The following is a 12,905-nucleotide window of genomic DNA, read 5'->3' on the forward strand; positions in this document are numbered from 1 at the left end:
GTTGGGGAAGGTGTGCAAGGGCTAGCGGCTTTGCTAGGTGGGTGCTCTAGGGGGGCTTGTGGGTCCTTTCAGGGCTTCAGGGTTTAGGGCTAAGGGTTTAGGGAATAGGCTTTAGCGTTTAGGGTATAAGGTTTAGGGTTTAGGGTTTAGGGTTTAGGTTTTAGGGTTATGGGTTTAGCGTTTAGGGTTTAGGGTTTAGGATTTAGGGTTTAGGGTTTAGGGTTTAGGGTTAAAGATTTAGGGTTTACAGTTTTGAGCTTAGGGTTTAGGCTTTAGCGTATAGGGTATAGGGTTTAGGGTTTAGGTTCTAGGGTTTATGGTTTAACGTTTCGGGTTTAGGGTTTAACGTTTAGGGTTTAGGGTTTAGGGTTTAGAGTTTAGGCTTTAGGGTTTATGGTTTAGTGTTTAGGGTTTAGGTTTTAGGGTTTATGGTTTAGGGTTTAGGGTTTAGGGTTTAGGATTTATGGTTTACGATTTAGGGTTTATGGTTTAGGCTTTAGGGTTTAGGGTTTACGATTTAGGATTTAGGGATTAAGGTTTAGGGTTTACGGTTTAGGGTTTAGGTTTTAAGTTTTAGGGTTTAGGGTTTAGGGTTTAGGTAGGGGCTAAGTGGGAGAAAGTGTGCAAGGGCTAGCGGATTTGCTAGGTGGGTGCTCTAGGGGGGCTTGTGGGTTCATTCAGGGCTTTAGGAATTAGGGTTTAGGTTTTGGGGTTTAGGGTTTACGGTTTTGAGCTTAGGGTTTAGGCTTTAGCGTTTAGGGTATAGGGTTTAGGGTTTAGGTTCTAGGGTTTAAGATTTAACGTTTAGGGTTTAGGGTTTAACGTTTAGGGTTTAGGATTTAGGGTTTAGGCTTTAGGGTTTAGGGTTTAGGGTTTAGTGTTTAGGGTTTAGGTTTTAGGGTTTAGTGTTTATGGTTTAGGGTTTAGGGTTTACTATTTAGTATTTAGGGATTAAGGTTTAGGGTTGACGGTTTAGGGTTTAGGTTTTAGGTTTTAGGGTTTAGGGTTTAGGGTTTAGGTAGGGGCTAGGTGGGGGAAGGTGTGCAAGGGCTAGCGGCTTTGCTAGCTGGGTGCTCTTAGGGGGCTTGTGGGTCCTTTCAGGGCTTTAGGGTTTAGGGTTTAGGGAATAGGCTTTAGCGTTTAGGGTATAGGATTTAGGGTTTAAGGTTTAGGTTTTAGGGTTATGGGTTTAGCGTTTAGGGTTTAGGATTTAGGGTTTAGGTTTTAGAGCTTAAGGTTTAGAATTTAGGGATTAGAGTTTAGGGTTTAGGATTTAGGGTTTAGGGTTTAGGGTTAAAGATTTAGGATTTAGGGATTAGGGTTTAGGTTTTGGGGTTTAGGCTTTACGGTTTTAAGCTTAGGTTTTAGGCTTTAGCGTTTAGGGTATGGGGTTTAGGGTTTAGGTTCTAGGGTTTAAGGTTTAACGTTTAGGGTTTAACGTTTAGGGTTTAGGGTATACGATTTAGGGTTTAGAGTTTAGGCTTTGGGGTTTAGGGTCTAGGGTTTAAGGTTTAGGGTTTAGGGTTTAGGATTTAGGATTTAGGGTTTACGTTTTAGGGTTTAAGTTTTGGGGTTTAGGTTTTGGAGTTTAGGTTTTGGGGTTTAGGTTTTGGGGTTTAGGGTTTACGGTTTGGAGCTTAGGGTTTAGGGTTTAGGCTTTACCGTTTAGGGTTTAGGGTTTAGGTTTTAGGGTTTAAGGTTTAACGTTTAGGGTTTAGGGTTTAACGTTTAGGATTTAGGGTTTAGGGTATAGGATTTAGGGTTTAGGGTTTAGGCTTTAGGCTTTAGGCTTTAGGGTTTAAGGTTTAGTGTTTAGGGTTTAGGTTTTAGGGTTTATGGTTTAGGGTTTAGGGTTTAGGTTTTAGGGTTTAGGTTTTGGGGTTTATGGTTTAGGGTTTAGGCTTTAGGGTTTACGATTTAGGATTTAGGAGATTTAGGGTTTACGGTTTAGGGTTTAGGTTTTAGATTTTAGGGTTTATGGTTTAGGGTTTAGCTAGGGGCTAGGTTGGGGAAGGTGTGCAAGGGCTAGCGGCTTTGCTAGGTGGGTGCTCTAGGGGGGCTTGTGGGTCCTTTCAGGGCTTCAGGGTTTAGGGCTAAGGGTTTAGGGAATAGGCTTTAGCGTTTAGGGTATAGGGTTTAGGGTTTAGGTTTTAGGGTTATGGGTTTAGCGTTTAGGGTTTAGGGTTTAGTATTTAGGGTTTAGGGTTTAGAGGTTAAGGTTTAGCATTTAGGGTTTAGGGTTTAGGGTTTAGGATTTAGGGTTTAGGGTTTAGGGTTTACGGTTTAGGGTTAAAGATTTAGGATTTAGGGATTAGGGTTTGGGTTTTGGGGTTTAGGGTTTACGGTTTTGAGCTTAGGGTTTAGGCTTTAGCGTATAGGGTATAGGGTTTAGGGTTTAGGTTCTAGGGTTTAAGGTTTACCGTTTAGGGTTTAGGGTTTAACGTTTAGCGTTTAGGGTATAGGATTTAGGGTTTAGGGTTTAGAGTTTAGGCTTTAGGGTTTAGGGTTTAGGGTTTAGTGTTTAGGGTTTATGGTTTAGGGTTTAGGGTTTAGGATTTAGGGTTTACGGTTTAGGGTTTAAGGTTTAGGCTTTAGGGTTTAGGGTTTACGATTTAGGATTTAGGGATTAAGGTTTAGGGTTTACGGTTTAGGTTTTAAGTTTTAGGGTTTAGGGTTTAGGGTTTAGATAGGGGCTATGTGGGGGAAGGTGTGCAAGGGCTAGCGGATTTGCTAGGTGGGTGCTCTAGGGGGGCTTGTGGGTCCTTTCAGGGGTTTAGGGATTAGGGTTTAGGTTTTGGGGTTTAGGGTTTACGGTTTTGAGCTTAGGGTTTAGGCTTTAGCGTTTAGGGTATAAGGTTTAGGGTTTAGGTTCTAGGGTTTAAGATTTAACGTTTAGGGTTTAGGGTTTAACGTTTAGGGTTTAGGATTTAGGGTTTAGGGTTTAGGGTTAAGGCTTTAGGGTTTAGGGTTTAGTGTTTAGGGTTTAGGTTTTAGGGTTTATGTTTTATGGTTTAGGGTTTAGGGTTAAGGGTTTAGGGTTTAGGGTTTAGGGTTTAGGGTTTATGGTTTAGGGTTTAGGGTTTCCTATTTAGTATTTAGGGATTAAGGTTTAGGGTTTATGTTTTAGGTTTTAGGGTTTAGGTAGGGGCTAGGTGGGGGAAGGTGTGCAAGGGCTAGCGGCTTTGCTAGGTGGGTGCTCTAGGGGGGCTTATGGGTCCTTTCAGGGCTTTAGGGTTTAGGGTTTAGGGCTAAGGGTTTAGGGAATAGGCTTTAGCGTGTAGGGTATAAGATTTAGGGTTTAGGGTTTAGGGTTTAGGGTTTAGGTTTTAGGGTTATGGGTTTAGCGTTTAGGGTTTAGGGTTTAGGATTTAGGGTTTAGGGTTTAGAGTTTAAGGTTTAGCATTTGGGGATTAGAGTTTAGGGTTTAGGATTTAGGGTTTAGGGTTTAGGGTTAAAGATTTAGGATTTAGGGATTAGGGTTTAGGTTTTGGGGTTTAGGGTTTACGATTTTGAGCTTAGGGTTTGGGCTTTAGCGTTTAGGGTATAGGGTTTAAGGTTTAGGTTCTAGGGTTTAAGGTTTAACGTTTAGGGTTTAGGGTTTAACGTTTAGGGTTTAGGGTATAGGATTTAGGGTTTAGAGTTTAGGCTTTAGGCTTTAGGGTTAGGGTTTATGTTTTAGGGTTTATGGTTTAGGATTTAGGGTGTACGTTTTAGGGTTTAAGGTTTAGGGTTTAGGGTTTACAATTTAGGATTTAGGGATTAAGGTTTACGGTTTAGGGTTTAGGTTTTAGGTTTTAGGGTTTAGGGTTTAGGGTTTAGGTTGGGGCTAGGTGGGGGAAGGTGTGCAAGGGCTAGCGGATTTGCTAGGTGGGTGCTCTAGGGGGGCTTGTGGGTCCTTTCAGGGCATTAGGATTTAGGGTTTAGGGCTAAGGGTTTTGGGAATAGGCTTTAGCGTTTAGGGTATAGGGTTTAGGGTTTAGGTTTTAGGTTTATGGGTTTAGCGTTTAGGAGTTAGGGTTAAGTATTAAAGATTTAGGATTTAGGGATGAGGGTTTAGGTTTTGGGGTTTAGGGTTTACGGTTTTGAGCTTAGGGTTTAGGCTTTAGGCTTTAGCGTTTAGGTTATAGGGTTTAGGGTTTAGGTTCTAGGGTTTAAGGTTTAACGTTTAGGATTTAGGGTATAGGATTTAAGGTTTAGGGTTTAGGGTTTAGTGTTTAGGGTTTAGGTTTTAGGGTTTATGGTTTACGGTTTAGGGTTTAGAGTTTAGGATTTAGGGTTTAGGGTTTAGGGTTTAGGATTTAGGGTTTATGGTTTAGGGATTAAGGTTTAGGGTTTAGGGTTTAGTGTTTAAGATTTAGGATTTAGGGATTAAGGTTTAGAGTTACGATTTGGGGTTTAGGTTTTAGGGTTTAGGGTTTAGGGTTTAGGTAGGGGCTAGGTGGGGGAGGGTGTGGAAGGGCTAGCGGATTTGCTAGGTGGGTGCTCTAGGGGGGCTTGTGGGTCCTTTCAGGTCTTTAGGGATTAGGGTTTAGGTTTTGGGGTTTACGGTTTACGGTTTTGAGCTTAGGGTTTAGGGTTTAGGCTTTAGCGTTTTGGGTATAGGGTTTAGGGTTTAGGTTCTAGGGTATTAAACACGTAAACACACGCACACACACACACATTACGCACACAAAGACACTCACACACAAACACTCTCAAACACACACACTCAGACAAACAAAAAACACACACACACACTTACACAAACGCCCCCTTCACACACACATACACACATAGATACACGCACACATACACCTTAACACACATATATTACATACATAAACACACATAAAACACACACACACACACAAACACATATACAAACACACATAACTATATAAATACATACGCAAACACACACAGACACACATACGCTCACGCACAAACATGAACACACAACACACAAAAACACATTCACGCTTGCACACACACACACAAACATACGCATACATGCACACACACTCACATACAAACAGACGCCCACATACTTCTACAAAGATAGACACACACAAACACATATATTACACACACACACACCCACACAAACACATATATTACACACACACCCACACACATACAAACTTATAGCCACACACACATATTACCCACATAAACACATAAATGCACGCACGCACACATATCACACACACAAACACATAGACACACACACTCACACATACACAAACACACATATTACACAAACACACACACACACACACTCACAAACACACGTATCTGTATAAACACAGACACACCCACACAAACACACATATTACCCACACAAACACACACACTCTCACACAAACATGCACACACAAACACACACACACACACCCACAAACACTGATACACACACATACACACCCATATACAAACTTATACCACACTCCTATTCACCCATACACACATATCACCCACATCAACACACGCACGCGCACACACACATCACACACACAAACACATAGACACACACACCTCACACACACAAACACATAGACACACACACACTCTCCCTTTCTCTCTCTCTCAAACACGAAAAATCAAAATCACACACATACAAACAACACATTATAGTGGTTTTTTAGGGGTTTATAAATATTTTTAAGGGTTTACAGTGGTTTTTGGTGGGTTTATAAGTGTTTTTAGGGGGTTTTAGTGATTTTTTGGGGTTTACAATGGTTTTTGAGGGGTTTATAAATGTTTTTAGGTGGTTTTAGTGGTTTTTAAGGGTTTATAGTGGTTTTTTGGGGGTTTATAAGTGTTTTTAGGCGTTTTTAGTGGTTTTTAAGGGTTTATAGTGGTTTTTAATGAGTTTATAAGTGTTTTTAGGGGCTTTTAGTGTTTTTTAAGGGTTTATAGTGGTTTTTGAGGGATTCATAACTGTTTTTAGGGAATTTTAATGGTTTTTAAGGGATTATAATGGTTTTTGAGGGATTTATATGTGTTGTTAGGGTTTTTTAGTGGCTTTTATGGGTTTATAGTGGTTTTTGAAGAGTGTATGAGTGTTTTAGGGGTTTTTAAGGGTTTATAGTGGTTTTTTAGGAGTTTATAAGTGTTTTTAGGGGTTTTAATGGTTTATAGTGGTTTTTGAGGGGTTTATTGGTGTTTTTAGGGTTTTTAGTGGTTTTTAAGGGTTTATATTGAATTATTAGGGGTTTATAAGTGTTTTTAGGGGTTTTTCGTGATTTTTAAGGGTTTATAGTGGGTTTTGAGGGGTTTATAAGTGTTTTTATGGGTTTTTAGTGGTTTTTAANGGTTTATACTNGTTTCTGAGGGGNTTATAAGCTTTTTNANNGGNTTTTGGTGGTTTGTAATTGTTTATAGTAGTTTTTGAGGGGTTTATAAGTGTTTTTAGGGATTTTTAATGGTTTTTAAAGGATTATAATGGTTTTTGAGGGTTTATAAGTGGTTTTGGGGTTTTTTAGTGGCTTTTAAAGGTTTATAGTGGGTTTTGAAGGGTTTATGAGTGTTTTTAGGGGTTTATAGTAGTTTTTGAAGTGTTTATACGTGTTTTTAGAGGTTTTTAACGGTTTATAGTGGTTTTTGAGGGGTTTATTGGTGTTTTTAGGGTGTTTAGTGGTTTTCAAAGGTTTATAATGATTTTTTAGGGGTTTATAACTGTTTTTAGGGGTTTTTTGAGGTTGTTAGGGGGTTGTGAGGGGTTTATAAGTGTTTTTATGGGTTTTTAGTGGTTTTTAAGGGTTTATACTAGTTTTTTAGGGGTTTATAACATTTTTAAGGGGTTTTTGGTAGTTTGTAATTGTTTATAGTGGTTTTTGAGGGGTTTATAAGTGTTTTTCGGGGTGTTTAGTGGTTTCTAATTGTTTACCGTGGTTTTTGTGGAGGTTTTAAGTGTTTTTAGGGATTTTTAGTGGTTTTTAGGGGTTTATAGTGCTCTTTGAGGGGTTTATAAGTTCTTTTAGGGGTTTTTAGTGGTTTCTAAGGGTTTAAAGTGGTTTTGAGGGGTTTATAGGTGTTTTTATGGGTTTTTGGTGGTTTTTAAGGGTTTATATTGATTTTATATGGGTATAAAAGTGTCTTTAGGGGGTTTTAGTGATTTTTAAGGGTTTATAATGATTTTTTAGGAGTTTATAAGTGTTTTTAGGGGGTTTTCGTGATTTTTAAGGGTTTATAGTGGGTTTTGAGGGGTTTATAAGTGTTCTTATGGGTTTTTAGTGGTTTTTACGGGTTTATATTGGTTTTTAAGGGGTTTATAAGCTTTTTAAGGGGTTTTTGGTGCTTTGTAATGGTTTATAGTGATTTTTGAGGGATTTTTAATGGTTTTTAAAGGATTATAATGGTTTTTGAGGTTTATAATTGTTTTTAGGGTTTTTTAGTGGCTTTTAAGGGTTTATAGTGGGTTCTGAAGGGTTTATGAGTGTTTTTAGGGGTTTATAGTAGTTTTTGAAGTGTTTATAAGTGTTTTTAGTGGTTTTTAACGGTTTATAGTTGTTTTTTAGGGGTTGATTGGTGTTTTTAGGGTTTTTAGTGGTTTTTAAAGGTTTATAATGATTTTTTAGGGGTTTATAATTGTTTTTAGGGGGTTTTCATGGTTGTTAGTGGGTTTTGAGGGGTTTTTAAGTGTTTTTATGGGTTTTTAGTGGTTTTTAAGGGTTTATACTAGTTTTTAAGGGGTTTATAATATTTTTAAGTGGTTTTTNGTAGTTTGTAATTGTTTATAGTGGTTTTTGAGGGGTTTATAAGTGTTTTTCGGGGTGTTTTGTGGTTTCTAAGGGTTTGTAGTTGTTTTTGTGGGGTTTTTATAATGGTTTCGAATTCGCAGTAAAGGCCATGATTACGAAGGTCTCTCGTACGTTGCCCGGGTTCCATTTGTCATCGTTGACCTCTTAAACTTCGAGAAATAAAAGTTGACGTGGAAAACCGAACAGCGTGGGTTCAAGTTGGGGCAACCGTCGGTGAACTTTATTACTCGATTAGTTGGGCTGTAAAATGTGCGCGGTGAAAGGTCTGTTTTCATAATGTGTTCTGTAAAAGGTCTGTTTTCATATTGTGCGCTGTAAAATGCCTACTTAGAACTCACTATGATAGGCTTTAGCCATGGCTCTGATATCATGTTACAAAAGAAGAAAGAATGAAATATTGTATTTCTTATTGAATGATAAGGAAAGAATGCAATTGATATATATAATTGTTCAGAGCAATATAAAAAAGGAATATAAGTATAAAAATATATGAACATAAATGCACAAATATGAAGAGAGAATAAAATAATTTGAATAGTTATTGTTCTTTTATTTTCATTCACACCTTCTTCAGCAGATACTCATGAAAAGTTTCTTCAATGTTATTACAGTTATCCCCATAACACCAACTCAATCTCCAGTGTTCTTTACACCTAAACAAACTCTTCATATTCCTATGTTGTAAATGCTACCATGCAAAATTTTAGGTTTTCCGACTCAAAGAAACCCCTTGTCATCGTGACACCACTGGTTGTTTCCCACATTCAAGCCACAATAATATGTTCCCAACGCCATGGCCTGCAGATTTGAACTCGCAGCGGAGGCCATGATTACGAAGGTCTCTCGTACGTTGCCCGGGTTCCATTTGTCATCGTTGACCTCTTAAACTTTCGAGAAATCAAAGTTGATGTGGAAAACCGAACAGTGTGGGTTGAAGTTGGGGCAACCCTCGGTGAACTTTATTACACGATTAGCCGGGCAAGCAAAACACTAGGGTTCCCAACTGGTGTATGCAAAAATGTGGGCACTGGTGGCCACATCAGCGGAGGTGGTTATGGTTTATTGATGCGTAAGTACGATCTTGCGGCAGATAATGTAATAGATGCTCACATAATAGACGTCAATGGTAATCTTCTTAACAGAAAAGTCATGGGTGAGGTTTTGTTTTGGGCCATCAGAGGAGGTGGGGGAGCAAGCTTTGGAGTCATCGTGTCTTGGAAGATAAAACTAGTTTCAGTTCCATCGACTGTGACAGTGTTCAATGTTGAAAGAATATTGGAAGAAAATGCATCCAAGATCGTTCAAAAGTGGCAATTTGTGGCTAATAAATTGGACGAGGGCATTGTTGGCTGCAAAACCAACGACAAGTAAATCGGTCGCAGCGTAGCAAGTGATAAATATCGTTCTCTCCCAAGGGACTTGTGAAACACATGACAATTCTTCCTTTTATAACTTAATTAGACATCAAAGTGCACAAAAACAACACAAGAAACTCTTTTTGGTATTTTATCAAACANTTGGTGTGCAAGGAATTTAACATAGTGTATTTAATATTTGTCAAGACTAGAATTCATCCATTTCATTCTCATGCATTCACAAACATCTCAATTCCATCCAATAAGTATTCAATTTCAATTCTAGGTTCAATCATATTTCTCAATACTTCAAGAACCACAATTCATGCCATGGATGATCAAGCCACAACAAGCATTAAGCATAGAAATCAAATACTAACATGAATTGGAAAAACATATATCATTAGCATCACAAAATACATAAGAATTCCATGTTTTACAATTAATCTCAACAAATAGGAAAAGCCCCCCATGGTGGAGAACTTAGGGTTCACAAAATTGAAGAGATAAGGAAGAAATTGAAACCAAAGAGAAGATGCAAAGCCTTTCCCAAGGTTCTTGGCAGCTGCTCCATGCTCCATTTGCGCCTCCTCTTCACATCTCCATCTCCAATTTGTGACCCATCTTCTTCCTCAACCCAAAAGGGACAAAATCACCATTGAAGAAGCTTGAAGACCCAAGGAGGAGTGGGAGAGCTTCCCAACACCCCAAATAGCCTCCAAGGGCCTCTCCCAATCTCTCTAGGTGAAGAATGAAGTGTAGGAGGAGAAGTCTCTCAAAAATCGCGAGACCCATGTTTAAATAACCCATTTTGACATATCAGCGAAAATTCGCGCCCAGCTCGGATTCCTAGCGCCCAGCGCGACTTTTCACTGCATCAGAAGTGAGTTACAGCAAGTTTTCACGCCCAGCGCCACTTTCTGGCACCCAGCCCCATTCTCTGGCGCCCAGCCTGGAATCTCTCTGCAACTCTGGCGCCCAGCTTCGAATTCTGGCGCCCAGCTCGGGCGGTTTTGACAACATTCTAAAATTGAGGCTCTTGTGCTAATCCAAAGGCGTCCAACATGGGTATTTGCTTCAAATTGATCTTTTATTGTCCCAAAACATGTTCCCTTGAGTTCTTGCTTGTTTTCCTCCACTAGAATTGGTTCATATTCCTTTATTTCACACACTCAAACATAGAGATTAGAGGTAAAAACAAGCATATACTAAATAAACATAAGAAAACTAGAAAACACACTAAATGTGAGGATAAAACAAAGTAAAAGCTATGAAGGAATTGATTTTGCCACTAAAATGATGCTTAAATAATGGTAAGAATTAGCATTATCACGCATTATCACGCATATATCTTAGAATGGACTTGGTAAAGGCAAATTCAAGTCAACATGGAAAGCTAGCACTACAAGCGTTGGGTGAACTTATTGTTGGGTATCTTGGGGGAAATTATCTTAGGTGAACTTATCGTGGGTGAACTTATCGTGGGTAATCTTACCATTGGTGATCTTATCGTTGGTGATCATAACGTGGGTGATCTTATCGTGGGTGAACTTATCATGGGTAAACTTATTGTGGGTGAACTTATCATGGGTGAACTTATCATGGGTGAATTTATCGTTGGGTTAAGTTATCGTGGGGAACTTTTCGTGGGTGAACTTATCGTGGGTGAACTTATCATGGATAAAGTTATCGTAGGTGAACATATTGTGGGTAAACTTATCGTGGGTAAATTTATCATGGTTGAACTTATCATTGGGTAAGCTTATCGTGGGTGAACTTACAGTTTGGTGAAGTCATCGTTGGGTAAACCCTAAACCATAAACCCTAAACCATAAACCATAAACCCGAAAACCTACACCCTAAACCCTAACCCCTAAACCCTAAACCCCAAAACCCAAAACCCTAAACCCTAAACCATAAACCCTAAAACCCTAAACCCTAATCCCTAATCCCTAAACCCTAAACCCTATTCCCTAAACCATAAACCCTAAAACCCTAAACCTTAAACCCCAAACCCCAGACCATAAACCCTAAACCCTAACCCTAAAACCTAGACTCTAAATCCTAAACCCTAAACCCTTAAACCATAAACCCCTCAAAAAGTACTATAAACCCCTAAAAACTACTAAAAATCCCTAAAAACACTTATCAACCCCTCAAAAATCACTATAAAACCTTAGAATCCACTAAAAACCCCGAAAAATAATTATAAACCCCTAAAAAATAACTATAATCAATTACAAACCACCAAAAACCCCTTAAAAACACTTAAAAACAACTCCAAACTCACTAACAACAACGAAAAACCCCTAAAAACAGTTATAAACCCCTAAAAAATCATTATAAACCTTTAAAAACATATAAAAACCCTAAAAACACCAATAAACCGTTAAAAACCCCTAAAAACACCTATAAACCCATTAAAAACCATTATAAACCCCTAAAAACATTTATAAACCCTTCAAAAACCACTATAAACCTTTAAAAGCCACTAAAAAACTCGAAAAACACTTATAAACCCTCAAAAACCATTATAATCCTTTAAAAACAATTAAAAATCCCTAAAAATACCTATACACCCCTCAAAAACCACTATAAACAATTGCAAACAACCAAAAACTAGTATAAACCCTTAAAAACCACTAAAAACCCATAAAAACACTAATAAACCCCTCAAAACCCACTATAAACCCTTAAGAACCATGAAAGACCCATAAAAACACTTAGAAACACCTAAAAATTCATTTAAACCCTTAAGAACCACTAAAAACCCTAAAAATACCAATAAACCCCTCAAAAACAACTATAAACCGTTAAAAACCCCTAAAAACACTTATAAGCCCCTCAAAAACCACTATAAACCCTTAAAAACCCCCAAAAACACTTATAAGCCCCTCAAAAACCACTATAAACAATTACAAACCAACAAAAACCCCTCAAAAATCTTATAAACCCTTGAAAAACTGGTATAAACCCTTAAAAACCACTATAAACCCTTCAATAACAACTATAAATCTATAAAAGCCACTAAAAAAACCTAAAAAAACTTATAAACCCCTGAAAAACCATTATAATCCCTTAAAACACTTGTAAACCTCTCAAAAACCACTATAAACAATTAAAACCACCAAAAACCCCTTAAAAAGCTTATAAACCCCTCAAAAACCAGTATAAACCCTTAAACACTACTAAAAACCCATAAAAACACTTATAAACCCCTCAAAACCCACTATAAACCCTTAAAAACCACGAAAAGCCCCTAAAAACACTCTTAAACCCCTAAAAATTCCTTATACACCCTTAAGAACCACTAAAAACCCTAAAACACCAATAAACCCCTCAAAAACCACTATAAACCGTTAAAAACCCCTAAAAACACTTATAAGTCCGTCAAAAACCACTATAAACCCTTAAAATCCCCTAAAAAATTTTATAAACCACTCAAATAAAACTATAAACAATTACAAAGCAACAAAAACCCCTTAAAAATCTTATACACCCCTGAGAAATTGGTATAAACCCTTAAAAACCACTAAAAACCCATAAAAACAGTTATAAACCCCTCAAAACCCACTATAAACCCTTAAAAACCATGAAGAACCCCTAAAAACACTTATACACCCCTAAAAATTCATTGTAAACCCTTAAGAACAACTAAAAACCCTAAAAACACCAATAAACCCCTCAAAAACCATTATAAACCCCTAAAAACCCTTATAAGCCCCTCAAAAACCACTATAAACCCTTAAAAGCCCCTAAAAACAATTATAAACCCTTCAAAAACCACTATAAACCCATAAAAGCCACT

General features: G+C 38.0%; 1 pseudogene; it reads left to right on the plus strand.

The window, feature by feature from the left end:
• The first annotated feature begins 8,282 nt into the window (after positions 1 to 8,282).
• LOC106752455 lies at positions 8,283 to 10,556 on the plus strand (annotated as a pseudogene).
• Positions 10,557 to 12,905: the final 2,349 nt, after the last annotated feature.

The sequence above is a fragment of the Vigna radiata genome, unplaced genomic scaffold (assembly GCF_000741045.1).
Source record: "Vigna radiata var. radiata cultivar VC1973A unplaced genomic scaffold, Vradiata_ver6 scaffold_158, whole genome shotgun sequence".
Taxonomy (NCBI): Eukaryota; Viridiplantae; Streptophyta; class Magnoliopsida; order Fabales; family Fabaceae; genus Vigna; species Vigna radiata.